Source organism: Symphalangus syndactylus, chromosome 1, assembly GCF_028878055.3.
Source record: "Symphalangus syndactylus isolate Jambi chromosome 1, NHGRI_mSymSyn1-v2.1_pri, whole genome shotgun sequence".
Classification (NCBI taxonomy): Eukaryota; Metazoa; Chordata; class Mammalia; order Primates; family Hylobatidae; genus Symphalangus; species Symphalangus syndactylus.
This window is the reverse complement of record NC_072423.2, coordinates 53,995,865-54,016,953: the sequence shown is the minus strand read 5'-3', so window position 1 is coordinate 54,016,953 and position 21,089 is coordinate 53,995,865. Positions and strand designations below refer to the sequence as shown.

The 21,089-nt window shown below is 38.6% G+C and overlaps 1 protein-coding gene across 1 annotated transcript in view; it reads left to right on the top strand.

Annotated features, from left to right (window-relative positions):
• The window catches only part of LOC129458814 (uncharacterized), a 168,221-nt gene that overhangs the window by 43,915 nt on the left and 103,217 nt on the right, over nt 1-21,089 (top strand). The window lies entirely within an intron of this gene.

Here is a 21,089-nt window from a genome sequence, read left to right as displayed (position 1 = left end):
TTTCTGGTTTTGGTATCAGGGTAATATTGGGCTCATAGAATCAGTTTGGAAGTATTCCCTCCTTTTCTAGTTTTCAAAGAAGTTTGAGTAGGATTGGTATTTAATTCTTTCTTAAATGTTTGTTAGAATTCACCAGTGAAGCCATTGAGTCCTGGGCATTTTTTTTTTTTTTTTTTAACTGAGAGACTTTTATTACAGTCTCAATCTCTTTACATTATTGGTCTGTTCAGGTTTTGGATTTCTTTCTTGTTCAACCTTGGTAGGTTGTATGTGTTTAGAAATTTGTCCATTTATTCTAGATTTTCCAATTTATTGGCATATAGTTGCTCATAGTAGCCACTAACAATCCTTTGAATTACTGTGGTATCAATTTTATGTTTCCTTTTTCATCTCTAATTTTTCTTATTTGGATCTTCTCCCTTTTTTTCTTTGTCTGGTTAAAGTTTATCAATTTTGGCCGGGTGCTCACGCCTGTAATCCCAGCACTTTGAGAGGCCGAGGCGGGTGGATTATGAGGTCAGGAGACTGAGACCATCCTGGCTAACACGGTGAAACCCCATCTCTACTAAAAATACAAAAAAATTAGCCAGGCGTGGTGGCAGGTGCCTGTAGTCCCAGCTACTCAGGAGGCTGAGGCAGGAGAATGGCATGAACCTGGGAGGCAGAGCTTGCACTGAGCCGAGATCGCACCACTGCACTCCAGCCTGGGCGAGACTCTGTCTCAAAAAAAAAAACAACAAGTTTATCAATTTTGTTTGACTTTTCAAAAAAACCAACTTTTTGTTTCATTGATTTTTTTGTGTTGTTATTTTCATTTCAATTTCATTTGTTTCTGCTCTGATCTTTAGTAATTTTTTTAATACTAATTTTTGGTTTGGTTTGCTCTTGCTTTTCTAGTTTTTAAAGGTGCATTGTTAGGTTGTTTGTTTGAAATGTTTCTTCTTTTTTGATGTAATCACTTATAGCTATAATCTTCCCTCTGAATACTCCTTTTGCTGCATCCCAAAGGTTTTGGTATGTTGTGTTTCCATTATCATTTGTTTTAAGACATTTTTCAATTTCCTTCTTAATTTCTTCATTGACCCACTGGTCATTCAGGAGCTTATTTTTTAATTTCCATGTATTTGTATAGTTTCCAAAATTCCTCTTTTTGATTTTAATTTTTCTTCCATTGTGATCAGTGAACATGCTTGATATTATTTCAAATTTTTAGAATGTTTTAAGACTTGTTTTGTGATTTAACATATGGTCTATACTTGAGAATGATCCATGTGCTGAGGAAAAGAATGTTTATTCTGCAACCTTGGATGAAATGTTCTATAAATATCTATTATGTCCATTTGGTCTACAGTGCAGATTAAGTCCAATGTTTCTTTGTTGATTTTCTGTAGGGAAGATCTGTCTAATGCTGAAAGTGGGGTGTTGAAGTCTCCAGCTAGTATTGTACTGGGGCTATTTCTCTCTTTAGCTCTAATAACATTTCCTTAATATATCTGGGTGCTCCATTGTTGGGTGTATATATATTTAAATTTTTTTTTTTTTTTTCTGAGACAGAGTCTCACTCTGTCACCCAGGGTGGAGTGCAGTGTCACGATTCTGGCTCACTGCAACTTCCGCCTCCTGGGTTCAAGTGATTTTCCTGCCTCAGACTCCCGAGTAGCTGGGAATACAGGTGTGTGCCACCACACCCAGCTAATTTTGTATTTTTAGTAGAGATGGGGTTTCACCATGTTAGCCAGGCTGATCTCAAACTCCCTACCTCAGGTGGTCCTCCTGTCTCAGCCTCCCAAAGTGCTGGGATTACAGGCATGAGCCACTGCACCCAGCCAATTGTTACATCTTCTTGCAGAATTGACCCCTTTATCATTATATAGTGACCTTCTTTGTCTCTTTTTATAGTTTTTGTCTTAAAATATATTTTGTCTGATGTAAGTATAGCCACTCCTGCTCTTTTTTGGTTTCTGTTGGCATGTAATATCTTTTTCATTCCTTTTTTTTCAGTCTATGTATATCTTTATAAATATGTGAAGTGTGTTTCTTGTGGGAAACAGATGAACAGGTCTTGTTTTTTCATCTATTCAGCTACTCTATGTCTTTTGAGTGGAGAGTTTAGTCCATTTACATTCAATGTTATTATTGATAAGTAAGAACTTAATCCTGCCATTTTGTTATTTGTTTTCTGGTTGTTTTGTGGCGTTTCTTTCTTCTTTCCTTCCTTCCTGTCTTCCTTTTAGTGAAGGTGGTTTTTTCTGGTGATATGATTTAGTTTCTTGCTTTCAATTTTTTGTGTATCTGTTGTATGTTTTTTAGTCTGAGGTTAACATGCTTGCAAATATTATCTTATAACCCATGATTTTAAGCTGATAACAACTTTAAGCTGATAACATAGCACTTTTTACCTAAAGAAACAGACAAATAAGCAAAAAGCAAACAATAAAAACTTGCCTTAACTTTGTCGCTTCACTTTTTAACTTTTTGCTGTTTCTATTTATATCTTATTGTAATGTCTACGTCTTAAAAAGTTGTTGTAGTTATTATTTTTTTGCTTCATCAGTTAATCTTTCTACTTAAGGGTATTTTACACACCACAGTTATAGCATGATTGTATTCTGTGTTTTTCTGTGTACTTACTATTATCAGTGAGTTTTTTTTTTTACCTTCAGATGATTTCTTATTTCTCATTAACATATTTTTTTTCTGATTGAAGTACTCATGTTAACATTTCTTACAGGACAGAACTGATGTTGATGAAATCCCTCAGCTTCTGTTTGTCTAGGAAAGTCTTTGTTTCTCTTTCATGTTTGAAGGCTATTTTCACCAGATATACTATTCTAGGGTAAAAGTTTTTTCCTTCAGCACTTTAAATATGTCATGCCACTGTTTCCTGGCCTATAAGCTTTCCACTGAAAAGTCTGTTGCCAGACGTATTGGAGCTCCATTGTATGTTATTTGTTTCTTTTCTCTTGCTGCTTTTAGAATCCTTTCTTTATCCTTGGCCTTCGGGAGTTTGATTATTAAATGCCTTGAGGTAGCCTTCTTTGGGTTAAATCTGCTTGGTGTTCTACAACCTTCTTGTACTTTGATATTGATATATTTCTCTAGGTTTGGGAAGCTCTGTTATTATCCCTTCGAATAATCTTTCTACCCCATCTCTTTCTCCACCTCCCCTTTAATGCCAATAACTCTTGCATTTGCTATTTTGTGGCTATTTTCTAGATCCTGTAGACAAACTTCGTTATTTTTTATTCTTTTTTCTCCTCTAACTGTGTATTTTCAAGTAGCCTGTCTTCAAATTCACTAATTCTTTCTTCTGCTTGATAAATTCTGCTATTAAAAGACTCTGATGTGTTTGTCAGTATGCCAATTGCATTTATCAGCTCCAGAATTTCTGCTTGATTCTTTTTAACTTAACAATCTCTTTGTTAAGTTTATCTGATAGGATTCCAAATTCCTTTTCCATGTTATTTTGAATTTCTTTGAGTTTCCTCAAAACAGCTGTTTTTTTTTTTTTAATTATACTTTAAGTTCTAGGGCACATGTGTACAACGTGCAGGTTTGTTACATATGTATACGTGCGCCATGTTGGTGTGCTGCACCCATTAACTCGTCATTTACATTAGGTATGTCTCCTAATGCTATCCCTCCCAGCAAACTATCGCAAGGACAAAATACCAAACACCGCATGTTCTCACTCATAGGTGGGAATTGAACAATGAGAACACTTGGAAACAGGAAGGGGAAAACAGCTGTTTTGAATTCTGTGTCTGAAATGTCATATATCTGTTTCTCCAGAATGACTCCTGGTCACTTATGTATTTCATTTGATGATGTCATGTTTTCCTGAATTGTCTTGATACTTGTAGCATCTGTGTCTGGGCATTGAAGAGTTAGGTGTTTATTGTAGTCTTTGCAGTCTGAGCTTGTTTGTAACCATTCGTTTTGAGACGGCTTTCCAAATATTCAGAAGGACTTGGATGTTGTGATCTAAGCTGTATCTGCTTTAGGGGGGATTTCAAGCCTGGTAATGCTGTGGTTCTTGCAGACTCATAAAGGTACTGTCTTGATGGTGTTAGACAAGGTCTGGAAGAATTCTCTGGATTGCCAGGCAGAGATTCTTGTTTTCTTACCTTATTTTCTCCCAAACAAACAGTCTCTGTCCGTTCTGAGCTACTTGGAGCTGGAGGTGGAATGACACAAACATCTCTGTGGCCAGGTTCATCCTAGGACTGCCCTGGGTCAGACCTGAAGCTAGCACAGCATAGGGTCTTGCCCAGGGCCTGCTGTAACTACTCCCTGACCATCTACTGCCTATATTTGCTCAAGGATCTGGGACTCTACAATCAGCAGATGGCAAAGCTAGCCAGGCCTGTGTCCTTCCCTTCAGGGCAGCAAGTTCCCCCAGGCCCTGGGTGGGTTCAGTGTGCCATCCAGAAGCCAGGGACTAGATTCGAAAACTTTAGAAGTCTACCTGGTGTTCTCTTCTACTGCGGCTGAGTTGGGACTCAAACCACAAGACAGTTTTTCCCATCCTTCCTTCCCCTTTCAAAAGGCAAAGAAACCTCACTTGATGGCCACTGATACCTCAGGCCCACAGGGAGTACTCCCAGACTACCAGTAATGTTCCCTTAAGGCCCAAGGGCTCTTCATTCAGCTTGTGGTGATGCTTACTTGCCTGAGACTCACCCTTTGGGTGAGCGGGCTTAGCTGTGGCCCAGGGCAAGTCCAGAAATGCCATCCATGAGCCAAGTCCTGGAATTAGGGACCCAAAGAACCTGCTGGGTACTCTACCCTGCTGTAGCCAAGCTAATACCTAAGGTACAAGACAAAGTCTCCTTTACTTTTCTCTCTGCTTTTCTCAAGCAGGAGTCCTACCCTGCAGCCACCACAGCTGGGAATGTGCTGAGTCTCACCTGAAGCCAGCAAGTCTTAGAGTCTCACTCAAGATCCTTGACGTATTACCTAGGAATCATTGCTGGTTATTTAGGGCCCAAGGGCTCTTTAGTTAGCAGGTGAAAAATGCTGCCAGGACTGGTTCCTTCTCTTCAAGGCAGGGGGTTCTGTTCAGGTTCAGGGTATGCCTAGAAATGTCATCTGGGAGCTAGGACCTGGAAAGGTGCTCTCATGACTCTGATTGGTGCCCTATCTTGCTGTGGCTGAGTTGGTCTCCAAGATGCAAGACAAAATCCTCCCCACTTTTTTGTCTTCTCAAGTGGAAGAAAGGGGTCTCTTTTGGAGCTATAAGCTGTGCAGCCTGGGGTTAGGAAAGGGGTAATGCTAGCACTCCTTTAACTGTCCAAACTAATGTCCCAGTAGTCCCAGTAATTTACGTTTCCACCTTCCTCCCAAGTCCACTGGCTCTGGGCCCGGGTCAGACTGATGAACACAAGGGCTCACCTAGGTGTTGCAGTCTTTGTGGCCTAGATTGCCTTTCAAGTTTATTTCAGGCCCCAGAGCCCTTTAGCCTGCAGTGACGAGGCTTGCAGGAACTCAAGTTCCCAATGAGATTGGCGATTTCCATCTAGCTAGAGCTGGTTTAAATGCTTCCTCTGTGGGCAGGAATCAGCTGAGTTCGGTTCAGTTTTGCTTTCTGCTATAACAAAGGCAGCAGTGGGTTCAATGCCTCACAATTGCTGGCTCTCCCTCTCCGCAGTGCATGTAAATGCTGTCCACACTGTGCTGCCACTGCTGAGGGGTAAGGGTAAGAGAGGGGTGGTGTCGGTAATTCAGTATGGTTTTTAATACATCTTCAGTGCCTCTTTCAATGAGGTGAAGTTAAAACCTGATTTTTGGTTCTTATAAAAGTGCTTTTTTTGGTGTGTGTAGATAGTTGTTAAATAGGTGTCCCTGAGGGGTGGGGGATGATCAGCGGAGACTTCTATGTCACCATCTTGCTCTGCCTACCTCTGAGCTATATTTTTTTAGGGTTAGTAGTTACCTTTCCTTTCTTGAAGGTTGAGTCAAGTCCCTTCATGCATGCAAGAATCCCCTCAGTTTTAAGTCTCAGAAAATTTACAAGATGTGCTTTCGTTTTAATGCTGGTCATAGGCCCATCGTATGCATGAAGTACAAGCTGGATTTTTGAATGAAGGGTAATGTAGAACTGGGTGTCAATGCTCTTTTTTTTGGCTATATCTAAATTGGTCAAATGAAACATTATGGATCTCAATGGTGATCTTTTAAGAATTGCAGATTTGCCATATTGATTTGCCATTAGTTTCAATTCATCAAATTCATTTGACTTGTAAAGTTCAATGAAAATGCGTTGAAGAGAAACAGTTTGATAGGACAATTAGACTTGCCTCCAGTTTGTAGGAAGCTCAAGAAATTCAGTAAATTTTGTGAAGAGCCCATTTCAAGACAATATTTCAGCAAGGAAACTGCTTAACAATTTCTGACAATAGGTTTTATCTTTGTTTTTATCGCTGTTATTCCCATCCTTTATGCTTTTTAGAAAGTATGTATATTATATTTACCCTGTAAAGGTTCTATGGAGATGAAAAGGGTGCATTGTATCAAAAACAAATTTTGAGAGTCAATATGATGTCTATTCTCCTATTTACTAGGCTAACCCTGGAGCTCCACTCAGGGTGGATATACTGAGCCTTATTCACCTTTGTACTCAAAAGCACAACACAGTCTTGCTAATAAAGGACAGATTAAAATGTCAATAAACTAAAGTAATAATACTAATAGTTAATATTTACTGAATGCCTAAAATATTCTAGGCAATGTTCTAGGAGCTTCACATGCAATTGACTCAATGTTCTGGTTTGCCTGGGACTGAGGGGTTCTCTGAGATGCAACACTTTCCATGGTAAACTCAGGTAAACTCTGACGGTTGGTTATTCTATCATATATCACGTGTGTTGACACCAAGCAATCTGTAGAATAATTAGGGCTACTAAATAATCAAACATATTGTCCTCAAATAATAGGGTGCTGGAAACATTCATTAACTTTCCCCAGTACCACGGAGTCCCCAGGTCTTCAATAAATTACTTACAGCTCAGCAGCACATCGCACTTATTCTAAAATTGACCACATAATTGGAAGTAAAACACTCCTCTGCAAATGCAAAAGAATGGAAACAGAAACAAAGAGCCTCTCCAGCCACAGTGCAATCAAATTAGAACTCAGGATTAAGAAACTCACTCAAAAACACACAACTATGTGGAAACTGAACAACCTGCTCCTGAATGACTACTGGGTAAATAACGAAATTAAGGCAGAAATAAATAAGTTCTTTGAAACCAGTGAGAACGAAGACACAACGTACCAGAATCTCTGGGACACATTTAAAGTAGTGTGTAGAGGGAAACTGATAGCACTAAATGCCCACAAGAGAAAGCAGGAAATATCTAAAATTGACACCTTAACATCACAGTGAAAAGAACCAGAGAAGCAACAGCAAGCAAATTCAAAAGCTAGCAGAAGACAAGAAATAAGTAATATCAGAGCAGAACTGAAGGAGACAGAGACGTGAAAAACCCTTCAAAAAATCAATGAATCCAGTAGATGGTTTTTTGAAAAGATCAACAAAATAGATAGACCGCTAGCCAGACTAATAAAGACAAGAGAGACGAGTCAAATAGATGCAATAAAAAATGATAAAGGGGATATCACCACTGATCCCACAGAAATACAAACTACCATCAGAGAATACTATAGAGACCTCTATGCAAATAAACTAGAAAATCTAGAAGAAATGGATAAATTCCTGGACACATACACCCTCCCAAGTCTAAACCAGGAAGAAGTCAAATCCCTGAATAGGCCAATAACAAGTTTTGAAATTGAGGCAGTAATTAATAGCCTACCAACCAAAAAAAGTCCAGGACCAGACGGATCCGCAGCCGAATTCTACCAGAGGTACAAAGAGGAGCTAGTACCATTTCTTCTGAAACAATTCCAAACAATAGAAAAAGAGGGAATCCTCCCTAAATCATTTTATGAGGCCAGCATCATCCTGATACCAAAACCTGACAGAGACACAGGAACAACAACAACAACAAAAAAAAACAAAAGAAAAATTCAGGCCAATATCCCTGGTGAACATTGATGCAAAAATCCTCAATAAAATACTGGCAAACCGAATCCAGCAGCACATCAAAAAGCTTATCCACCACGATCAAGTTGGCTTCATACCTGTGATGTAAAGCTGGTTCAACATACACAAATCAATAAACATAATCCATCACATAAACAGAACCAATGACAAAAACAACATGATCATCTCGATAGATTCAGGAAAGGCCTTTGACAAAATTCAACACCCCTTCATGCTAAAAGTTCTCAATGAACTAGGTATTTGTGGAACGTATCTCAAAATAGGAGCTATTTATGACAAACCCACAGCTAATATCATACTGAATGGGCAAAAACTGGAAGCATTCCGTTTGAAAACTGGCACAAGACGATGATGCCCTCTCTCACCACTCCTGTTCAACATAGTGTTGGAAGTTCTGGCCAGGGCAATCAGGCAAGAAAAAGAAATGAAGGGCATTCAAATAGGAAAAGAGGAAGTCAAATTGTCTCTGTTTGCAGATAACATGATTTTATATTTAGAAAACCCCATCGTCTCAGCCCAAATCTCCTTAAGTTGATAAACAACTTCAGCAAAGTCTCAGGATACAAAATCAATGTGCAAAAATCACAAGCTTTCCTATACACCAATAATAGACAAACAGAGGGCCAAATCATGAGTGAACTCCCATTAACAATTGCTACAAAGAGAATTAAATACCTAGGAATCCAACTTACAAGGGAAGTGAAGGACCTCTTCAAGAAGAACTACAAACCACTGCTCAAGGAAATAAGAGAGGACACAAACAAATGGAAAAACATTCCATGCTCTTGGATAGGAAGAATCAATATCATGAAAATGGCCATACTTCCCAAAGTAATTTATAGACTCAATGCCGTCCCCATCAAGGTACCATTGACTTTCTTCACAGAATTAGAAAATCTACTTTAAATTTCATATGGAACCAAAAAGAGCCGGCGTAGCCAAGACAATCCTAAGCAAAAAGAAGGAAGCTGGAGGCATCACGCTACTTGACTTCAACCTATACTACAAGGCTACAAGTAATCAAAACAGCATGGTACTGGTACCAAAACAGATATATAGACCAATGAAGCAGAACAGAGGCCTCAGAAATAACACCACACATCTACAACCATCTGATCTTTGACAAACCTGACAAAAACAAGCAATGGAGAAAGGATTCCCTATTTAATAAATGGTGTTGGGAAAACTGGCTACCAATATGCAGAAAACTGAAACTGGACCCCTTCCTTACACCTTATGCAAAAATTAACTCAAGATGGATTAAAGACTTAAATGTAAGACCTAAAACCATAACCTTGGGAGAAAACCTAGGCAATACCATTCAGGACAGTCATGGGCAAAGACTTCATGACTAAAACACCAAAGCAATGGCAACAAAAGCCAAAACTGACAAATGGGATCTAATTAAACTAAAGAACTTCTGCACAGTGAAAGAAACTATCATCAGAGTGAACAGGCAACCTACAGAATGGGAGAAAATTTTTGTAATCTATCCATCTGACAAAGGGCTGATATCCAGAATCTACAAAGAACTTAAACAAATTTACAAGAAAAAAACAAACAACCCCATCAAAAAGTGGACAAAGGATATGAACAGACACTTCTCAAAAGAAGATATTTATGCAGCCAGCAAACATATGAAAAAAAGCTCATCATCACTGTTCATTAGAGAAATGCAAATCAAAACCATAATGAGATACCATCTCACGCCAGTTAGAATGGTGATTATTAAAATGTCAAGAAACAACAGATGTTGGAGAGGATGTGGAGAAATAGGAACACTTTTACACTGTTGGTGGGAGTGTAAATTAGTTCAACCATTGTGGAAGACAGTGTGGCAATTCCTCAAGGATCTAGAACCAGAAATACCATTTGACCCAGCAATCCCATTACTGGGTATATACCCAAAGGATTATAAATCATTCTACTATAAAGACACATGCTCATGTGTGTTTATTGCGGCACTGTTCACAATAGTAGACTTGGAACCAACCTAAATACCCATCAATGATAGACTTGGATAAAGAAAATGTGGCACATATACACCATGAAATACTATGCAGCCATAAAAAAGGATGAGTTCATGTAGTTTGCAGGGACATGGATGAAGCTGGAAACCATCATTCTCAGCAAACTATCACAGGAACATAAAACCAAACACCGCATGTTCTCACTCATAAATGGGAGTTGAACAATGAGAACACATGGACATAGGGAGGGGAATATCACACACTGGGGCCTGTCAGGAGGTGGGGGACTAGGGGAGGCATAACGTTAGGAGAAATGCCTAACATAGATGAAGGGTTGAAGGGCGCAGCAAACCACCATGGCATGTGTATACATATGTAACAAACCTGCATGTTCTGCACATGTACCCCAGAACTTAAAGTATAATAATAAAAAAAAGAAAATAAAAAAATTACTCAAAGGCAGCAAATTCTTTAAAAGTGACTTTTAAATTACAAATTTGTCTTGTTTCCTCAAAATATAAATAGGATTACAGAGCACTGAATTTACTTTTTTACTTGGGAATATAGTTATTATTTGTTGAGGTTTCTGAGGTCTTTACATATATTGTTTCATTTAATTCTGAAAACAAGCTTTTGGAGTAGAAGTTACTATTCTCATTTATAGAGGAGTTAATTGTGACTCAGAGAAGTCAAATAATCTACTTCAAATCACAGATAAGTGGCAAGGCAAAGAACACTGTCGTTGCACCACCTTTGCCCTTTGTGGGTTTACACATCTGCCTCCCAAATAACAGTGATGTGAAGAGGGTATGTTTAACATGCACGTACCAGAAGTTCTTCAACCAGAATCCCACTCCCAGGCTTCTCCAGATTAAAGGAAGGCACAGTTCCTTGGTGTTAGGTTCTCCCAAGGATACTCTTGCTTTCTGCTCTGGAAACAGGACTGGGCATGCTCTGTGTTCTGTATCTTAGCCGACAAGTAGCTGGGGGTAAGAAGGAGGTGAGGATCTCAGCTTCTACCCAATCAGATGGCTTCAATTTCTGAGTGTTTGGGAGGATGTGAAATGTCCCAGCACTCTTCACTCCCACAGATGCTCCTTGGAGATCTCCCTCTAATTAATTTACAGTCTTTGCTTTTAGAAGTGCTTGAAGGATACAGTCACTGTATCCATTTGCCTACTTCTTAGCAAGTCTTCTGGGTATGTGACTCATATGTAGAAAATGTGGTGTGGTAGCTGTGCGAATGTGCCACTCAAATCTCCTGCAGAAGGCATAATTGACTGACAATCCCAGCTACTTGTTCTGAATCCATCACTGCATTTGTGTCAAAGCCACACTTCCCACAGACTACTCCCAGCCAAGCCAGTGATTGAATGTGTCAGGGATACTAAGACAGGCCTATTTCTACCGTTGAGAATTTTTGGAAGCATAACTTTGGTTTAAGGACTTCCCATTGGTCTGCTCCAAAACTTATAGTTTTGCTGTAAGTTGAGTAACTTCTTATCCAACCCTTTCTTCCGTTTCTCCTTCACAGGGGTGAGAGCAGAATGGCATTTTCAAGTTTCTCTCTGTTGCCACTGGTGCCCTTCCTTTTTCCCTAGTAGGCATTTCCCCCAATACATCTATTGCACATCTACAGTTTTCTCAGAGAACCCAAAATTACACATTGGTAATTAATGCCCTCTGTCCTTTGTTTTGAAGACTTAGCTAAAATTCTAACTTGAGGCAATAGAAAAAATCCCATTTAATGTCTTGCTATATATGCTGTAGTTTCAAATTTTGGAACATTTGATTTAATGCCAGATGTTTAAAACGAAAACATTTTTGGGTGGTTGAATGGGGGAGTAAACTTGAATCAATAGAACATTTGAGACAAATTATTTTAGTATAGATTCCTGAGATAATTCTCCAGGTTTTTAGTTCAGTTTACTTGTATAAATGGAAACTCAACTATAAAGGAAATGGCACAATAACAGAAGGGGGTTGATTTGGGACTGAGACCAGCCACTTGGCTCCTGGATTTATCTCTTTCCCTTACTAACTATGGTTGTGAATTCATCCCTCCATCTCTCTGCATTATGCCTTCTTGATCTGGAAAATATGAAATTATTTCATTATACCCAATAGGAAAGTATTATTACTCCCATTTTGCAGATGACAAAACTAAGGCTGAGAGAGAAGAATTTAACTTGCCCAAGCTAACCTAGCTAGGACACAATAGGATAAAAATTTGGATAGAAGGGTAGGTGGCTATATGGTGTTTGTTCTTTTTGTCTATTTCAAACTGCATCCAGTAATCCTTAAGGTGTTTCCAATTATTAATTTTATGGATTTATACACTTGGAATTAAAAAATAACACTTTGTCTAAATGCATATTTTACCTGTGCATGGATTTTCTGTTATGAAGGGAACCACCTTATTGGACAATTTTAGTTTATTTTTTATTGGCTGCTTTACTGAGCCTCATCAAATGTATTTGCTTTGCAGAGCTACAGTGTATTAATCCTGAATAAGTAATTTGGAAATGTTTTTATTCATTTCTATGGAAACCATCTATTTGGATTTTCATATATCAAGATCATAGAGATTTGTCCCAGTCCAATTGCAATCTTAGTTACAGCAGTGTTGGCTTACATATTAAAGGCATAGTTTTGCTCTGATGGCCCTTCAGAAATCTGTAATTGATGTGGAACACTGACACTAACAGAATGTGTCCTATGAAGTCCTACGAGTTAGACTTCTGCAGATTAGTGGAAGCTTTCTTGATGGAACAAGCCCTTTGGAATTTATTAACATCATTTTCCTCTCCTATTAACTATTCCCTTCTCACACAATCCATTTGATGTGCCTTTGCTGGCATTTTAAAGAGTCAAACCTCAATCTGAGAGTCAAACTGATATCTGAGGTCATATATACCAGAAACATAGTTCTTGACTTTTGTATTAGTCCATTCTTGCATTGCTATATAGAAATATCCGAGACTAGGTGATTTAGAAAGAAAAGAGGTTTAGTTGGTGCATGGTTCTGCAGGCTGTACAGGAAGCATGACTGGGGAGGCATCAGGGAGCTTCTATTCATGGCACCAGGCAAAGCCAGAGCAGGCATCTTCACATGGGTGGAGCAGAGAACCCTCTCTTCTCTCCTGGAAGAGAGAATGGGGAGGTGCCACACACTTTTAAAGAACAAGATCTTGTGAGAACTCACTATTAGGAGAACAGTAGCAAAGGGATGGTGCTAAACCATTCATGAGAAACCCACCCCCATGATCCAATTACCTCCCACCAGGCGCCTCCTCCAACACTGGGGATTACAATTCGATAAGAGATTTGACCGGGTAAACAGATCCAAACCATATCAACTTTTTACTGTCAAATAGAACTTTTCTTTGAAATTTTGGGATGAACAATATTTCCTTTATATATTTCTTTTCTGCAGAACGAACTCCTATCTTTTGATTCTCAGAGTATGTCATACTGCCTCCAACATGACTTTACACCCCTGCCCCACCAGCTTTAGGGCTCTTCGTGCCAGGGTCTCCTTTGCTGAGGGGGCTGTTTGTGGAAAGGTAGGTGTTGGGCTCATGCCATTCAGACCTCCTGGAGGGTGTGCACTGTGTTTAAAGAAAGCATACTGTAGGGGATGGCCTCGATATCTAAGACTCATGTTAGAAATTTAAGCTGGCCAGGTGCGATGGCTCACGCTTGTAATCCCAGCACTTTGGGAGGCCGAGGTGGGTGGATCATGAGGTCGGGAGTTTGAGACCAGCCTGGCCAATGTGGTGAAACCCCGTCTCTACTCAAAATACAAAAATTAGCTGAGCATGGTGGTGCACGCCTGTAGTCCCAGCTACTTGGGAGGCTAAGGCAGGAGAATCACTTGAACCCAGGAGGTGGAGGTTGCAGTGAGCCGAGATCATGCCACTGCACTCCAGCCTGGCTGACAGAGCAAGACTCCATCTCAAAAAAAAAAAAAAAGAAATTTAAGCCTAAATTTTCCAGATATAAATCCTGGAGAGTTTATAATAAATATTCAAGATTATCTATGTGTCCATCTATCTCTCTCTCTCATCTATCTTTCTTTTCTGGTTTCTTTCAAGTCAAATAATTATACAAAATTATTTCTTAAAACATTGATTACCTACAACTGATTTATTATCCATAAAACAACATCTAATTTGCCAAAATATTACATTACATCTGTATCAATTCAGTGTCATGAGCTATTTAAAAAGTCAACCCAGAGATCCTAGGCTTTTAATGTAGGAGAAAGTCAGGCCATTTTGATGAACTTTGTTTAGTCTTCCTTCATGCTATGCCTGATAGTATTATAATTATATAAGCTTTCATTTGGCCTATCTTTGTATTTAAATGCTGTCTTTTATAAGCATCATTCATTTTTAAAACCAATCTGACAAACTTATTCTTTTACTCAGGCTATTTAGTTCCTTTTTCTTTAATGAAATTACTGGTATGTTTGGTTTTACATCTCCCATCTTACTATTTGCTTTCTATTTTGGCTGTATTAATATTATCTTTCCTCTACTTTCTTGATTTTTGAATTAAATATTTACATTATTTCTTTTTCATCCTGCTCATTTATTAATTTTACACTTATTCTTCTTTTAATATTTGTCCTAGAGATCACAACATACATCCTTGACTTATTACAAATTATTACTCTGAACTCTTTCCTAATGTTGCTAGAAACCTAGAACCTTTGAACTTTATTTATCTTTCCCTCCTGCCTTTCGAATAATTCATGTTATACATTTTAGGTGCCTATAAACTTAAAATTTCACAAGAATTCACAGTTTTTATACAATCTATATTTATTTACAGTTATTCACATATTTATCCTTTCCTGTGTTCTTAATTTTCTCCTGTTTTTTTTCCATGTTTCCATCTGTGATTATTTTCCTTTGCCTGAAAATCTTCCTTTGGCATTTCTTTTATGCAGACCTACTGACAATGAACTCCCTTAGTTTGTTTGTTTGTTTGTTTTTGCTTGAAATTGTCTTTATTTTCAGTGATGAGAGAATATTTTTACCAGATACTGAATTCTGGAATGGTTTTTGTTTTCTTGCAGCACTTCAAAAATGTTATTCTAATGTCTCTGGCTTCAATCATTTCTGTTCAGAACTAAGTTGAAAGCCATGTTATTGCTCCTTTTAAAATAATCTGGTATTTTTCTCTAGCTATTTTTAAGTATCTCTTTTTTAGGAATTTTACTGTACTTTCATACAGTACGTTTCAGAAATGTACTATGTGGTTTTCTTTGTCTTTATCCTGCTTGGTGTTTGTTGAGCTTCTTAAATCTGTGAGTCAATATCCTTTAATAGTTTTGGAAAGTTCTTGGCCAATATCTCTGAGACTGCTGGTTTTCTATCATCTCTCTTCTTGCTTTCTTGAACCATAATAATACATATGTTAGACATTTTGAGCATGTCCTAGAAGTCTCTTCCACTTCAATCTCTATATTTCTTCTATTCTTTGTTCTCTCTGTGCTTCATTTTGGAAACTTTCTGTTAATCTCTCTTCCAGTCTACCAATCCTGTGTCTCATTTGCCATTAATGCCATCCATTGAGTTCTTAATTTAAGATACTGCGTTTCTTAGTTCTAGAGTAACTATTTGATTCTTTTTCAAAAAAAATAGACTAATTCTGTGGTTAGAGTCTTCATCGTTTCATTTATATTTTCTACTTTTTTGTATTTAACATATTGATCATAGTTATTTGTTTGCTGATTCAAACATCTGGATCATCAGTGGGTCTATTTCTCTTCATTGTTTTATTCTGTAGATTATGTCACATGATTTTTTTTCATGAGTAATATTGTTTGGCTGAATGCAATGCTTTTGTGTATGAAAGAACTGCAGGCTCCATATGGTTTTATCTTCTATCAGAGAAGGAGTCCCCTTTCCTGTTATGCAGATAGAGTGAGGAAGTTATTATCTTAATTCATTCAGGGATCGAGCTTGGTTAGAACTCATTTCAGTAAGATTCAATCTATACTTGGTTTGTCCCTCTTCCTAGGGTAGGCCCTCCCAGGCTTTTGGCTGAGAATCTGGTGTTTCCTCAGCCCTGCAGTTTGCAGGAGATTCAGATTTTCCCTTTAGAGGAGTTCAGCCTAACATTTATTTATTTATTTGTTTATTTATTTATTTATTTAGAGACAGGATCTCACTCTGTTTCCCCGGCTAGAGTGCAGTGGTGCTATCTCGGCGCACTGCAACCTGTACTTCCCAGGCTCAAGTGATCCTCCTGCCTCACAGTAGCTGAGAATATGGGCACGCACCACCATGCCCAGGCAATTTTTGTATGTTTTGCAGAGACGGGGTCTTGCCATGTTGCCCAGGCTGGTCTCGAACTCCTGGGCTCAAGCAATCTTCCCGCCTCTGTCAGCGTAACTTTTTATCCTCACAAATCATACCATTTTAATATTGGCAAATGTCTTTAGGGGGTGAGCAGCCATGCATTTGAAATAGTTTTCTTCACCTTGAAAGTCTTTAATTTCTAAGCACTGTGAGATTGTGGGAGCTATTTTCTGCCTTTTGGAAGTTTTTGGCCTAGCTTTTTATCTTCCTGGGCAATACCAGAACTCCAAAATTCCCTTCAAGGAAAACTGGCTATGTGTTTAAGGCTTCTCAAGTTTTCATTTTTATCAGTCCAGTTTTGTGTGGCAGCTAACACTTTTGCTGGTTTCTCTTTCCAGTAGCATAGCCTCTTTCTGAGCCAAGGTTGATCAACTTTTGGTCAGACCTGGAAAACGTTCCTAGACAAAAAAATTAGTGGACATAATCAGCTCATCTAGGAACTCTGCTCTCCTCTGGAATTTTAATTAATCTAGTCCTAATTGCTTTCATAGATCTCTCATGCCTTTAACAATATTAAACAAAATACCATTCATCTTTTGCTAGTTGTCTTGTCACAGTGGAAGTCTTGGCCTGCTCTGAACTACTTTATTCTATCTGGACATAAAAGTTCTTGCCCTCACACTTCATTATTCAAACCATCATCCAATACACTAATCTGGAAATGATTATACTACTATTTTTGATCTAGCACTTTTCCATGTGAAAATGGCTTAGTAATTATTTACTGTATTTTCAAGGACTACCTTACAAACATTAATTGAAAAAATGTCTCTTATTTTCTACCCATTCTTCGTGACTGACTTTGTATACAGGCTTTGCCTCAGTCTTCTTTGAGTCCCCTAGTTGGACATAAACTTCTTTCTGGAACTCCCACAACACCTTATTTGTATGATTTTATTGCACATATACCTTACATTATGGTTACTTATGTATATTAAGAGCTTCATCCACACTGGGAGGAATCAATAAATAAAAGACTGACTATAATACTGGGGATACATTTTGCGGATACCAAGAGAGTTATTACATACTAATCCTCATTGTTTGTGAAGAGACCACCTAGGAAGCAATATTTGTGAAAGTTTCCTGAGCTGGAGGCAAGAATCACACCAGTACTATCCATTTGCTTTTTGGAAAAAAGATTTTCATAATAGTAGGGTTAAAATTCTGTTTTTTCACAGCCATTAAATAAGGGAAACATGGTTAATATGACAAAGGCAACTAGTGGTCACATACTTAGAGACCCTTGTATCAAAGTCTATTGTAGGGTTTATTATATTGGTAGCAGTTAGGATCCAGAACATCCATGTACAATTTACATTTTCAAGATTATGCACATAAAATTTCTGAGTCAGAAATGACTCTGCTACTCCAGGAATTCTGATACCCCTAAAATCAACCACCATTTAAGCAATTGAGCACTGCTGTGAGCAAACACCGTGGGGAAACACAACATTCAAACATTGCCTCTTGTACACCAAGGGGCTTAGTTAAAACAAGGCATAAGTATTACACATAAAATACCATCAATATTAGAAAATATGTGACAGAAGCTACGTGAATAATGCAGCTAGTAAATATTCTAAAGACGTAGAGGAAATGATGACTGTTCTAGGGGTGGTCTAGCTAGAGATCAGGATTATATCTTCTCATGGGACCTCATATAGCCTCGTGTAACTTATGTTGCCTCAAGGGACTTTGGCTTTAAAATTCCTTTTCTTTTCTTTTTTCTTTCTTTCCTGTGGGTTGGATAAATATGACCAATTGTGTTGGAAGAGGAAAGAATAAACTTAATATGGCTTTCCATCCCAGCTGGCTTTAATAGTCTCAATTGCTTTTAAGAAAAACTTGTAAGACAAGTAAAGAACTTCCTGCCAAACTGTATGAATGCCATCTGGCCTGGTGTGGAAGCTTGGTGGTCTAAGTCCATTCATTAAAAAAGTACAATTTACCACAGCTATTCTGGAAGAGCCTGCAGGTGGAAGGAGCTGCAGTGTTTCTCATCAGAAATGTTAAATGAAAAAAAGGATCAGAGATGAACCAAATAAGCAATGTCCCTGAAGAACTGAAAGAGATTTCAAAGTGTTATGGTGAAATAATAATAGTAGTTGGGTAGAACATGAACTGTAGAGTGAAACTGGTGAAAGGGAATTAGAAAAAAAACAGACATAACAGTTGTTTCTTCCAGTTTTTAGATTGCCTTTCATAGACAAAGACTTTTTCCTGTAGATGTATCTGTGGTATTCGTTGGGTAGGGTGCTTTAGTTTTGATTCTGGGTATGTGCAGTAGGGTAGTTGTTGTATAATTTCTTTGGCTGTCAGTAGTGTCGATGGTGTCTGTGATTTCCTTAGTGGCTTAGGCTGAAGTTGTTAGTGGAGGCTATGGTGAGACTTTGCTTAGGAGGCCAGGTGGGCCAGTCCTTGGGCCCCTGTAATGGCAGTGGTGAGCTGAGCATGCCTGTCCTTGGGTCTCCCTGGTGGTGTACATGGGCACTGGTATTAGTGGGTCTAGGAAGACCGATTCTTGGGCCTCCAGGCTACCTGATGGCAGTGACAGCAGTGGGCTGGGTGGCTGGGCAGGCCTCAGGTTGCTGGGCACTGTGTAGGGCATGCATGATGGCAGTAGCAGTAGTAAGATAACCTCAGGCTCTTAGATGGCATGAGCTGGTGTCAGTGGTGGCTGCTATGGCTGGGTGAGGCAGTCCCCAGGCCCCTGGTGACATGTGTGGGTGGTACCAGTGGTGGTGGTGGCAGCAGGCTGAGTGGGCCTGTTCTCAGGCCTCCAAAAAGAGTGCACAGACATCAGTGGTAGGAGATGAGGTGGGGTGATTCTCAGGTTTTGATGGTATGCTTGGGTGCTGGTGGCAGGTTTTGTGGGACTGTTATCATGGTGCACATGTGCACCTGAGGTGACTGATGGGTCAAGTGTTCCAGGTTTGAGCAACGTGATTGGAAGCAAAGAGCCTGCTATCTCCCTGCAACCAAATGTTCACCTTTCCCCAGCCTACCCCTACAGGCCATTGTGTTGTATATAAGGGATTTGGAAGGCCACAGAATAAGAGTCAGCTTAATAAGTAAAGAAGGGAAAGGGAGGTTACAATCACTTTATTACTTTATCTGAAGTGATATAATTCTTCTGTGCTTGAGGAGTAGACAGTCCCACGCATTAATTTACTTCATTGTCTTGTCTTTAGCATCATTAGTGAGCTAAAATACACTAAAATAATACTACTACTGCTAACGTTAAGAATTAACATTTACTGGGTCCTTAATATAAGCTAGGCAACAACCTAGAATAGAATAGAATAAGCCACTCAAGCTTCAATTTATAGAAAAATTTTTCTTTTTCTAAACTTTTATGTTGCATTCTTGAAGCACATTTTTACTATGCATATCTAAAAATGCACTTTTTGTTATTGCACCAAGCCTATAGAGTCAACAAGTGTAGAATACCTTTGCTATGGCCTGAATGTTTGTCCCCTCCAAAACTCATATTCAAATTTAATTGCCATTCTAACAATGTTAAGAGGTGAGGTCTTTCAGAGGTGTTTAGGTCACAGGGGCTCACCTTCATGGGTGGAATTGGTGCCACATTGGGCCTGTCTTGTCTCTCTCACTTTCTTGGTTTCCACCATAGGATGACACAGTAAGAAGGCCCTGGCCAGATGGCAGAAACTTGGTATTAGACTTTTCAGCCTTCAGAATTGTGAACCAGTAAATTATGCTCATTATAAATTATCCACTTTCAGGTATTCTGTTCTACCAGCACAAAATGGACTAAGATAACCTCCATAAAGTCACCCCACCCTATATTTGGTGTATATTTATTCTACAATTCAGAGCAGCACTATATAGCTACAGCGACACAAAGCAAATATACTATGCATTTGAATATTTTATTCCTACATTGACCCTTCTGCTGCTTCTTATTGGCGTAATATTTTCCACCAAAGTTTTAATATCCTCAAGGTTAGGTGCTTCTAGAAAGTCAGGCATGATCAGTCATGATCAGTCCTTTCTGTGAGAACTCAGTCTATCAAGGTACTCATCAGTGTGTATTAGTTGGCTTTGGTGTGCTTTACTACTCATTTTAGCTTATTTATTTGTTTTTTAAAACTATTTTGACCTAAAGAATTAAGTTTAATCAGAAGTCTGGCATTTATAATGATGCCATTTGGGATATATTCAATGAATACTTGATATTTACCATGTTGATAATGATGATAGTTTGTTAAGTGATGTAAGTGTCAAGCAGCTGGGAAAATATGACTTTGGCTGAATAGGGTAGAACAAATGCAGACACTAATTTCAAGCTCACAGACACAGCTTAATTAATTTTAAAAATCTGGTCTGTATATGCATTCTTCCAGTTTTAAGATGTATTCTTAGAAAAAATATCTTTTGCCCCCTCAGTATATTTCCACTTTACCCAAAATTCCTTCAAGTATTAACTAAATATAAAACATGAAACTACAGTCTAGCAAGGGACATCAGGTAGGTGGTTTATTGGGATTAGGAAAAAGATAAGCATGCCTTCTTAACATCTCATGATATTTAATCAGCACTGGAGCCTTGGGTATTTCAGGGGATTTGGAGAAGCCCTTCAGCAACTAGCCATTGGCTCAGGAGAAGGGTCTTCTTTTGGTGTGCTACTCTACCATGTGCAGGAGAAGATCC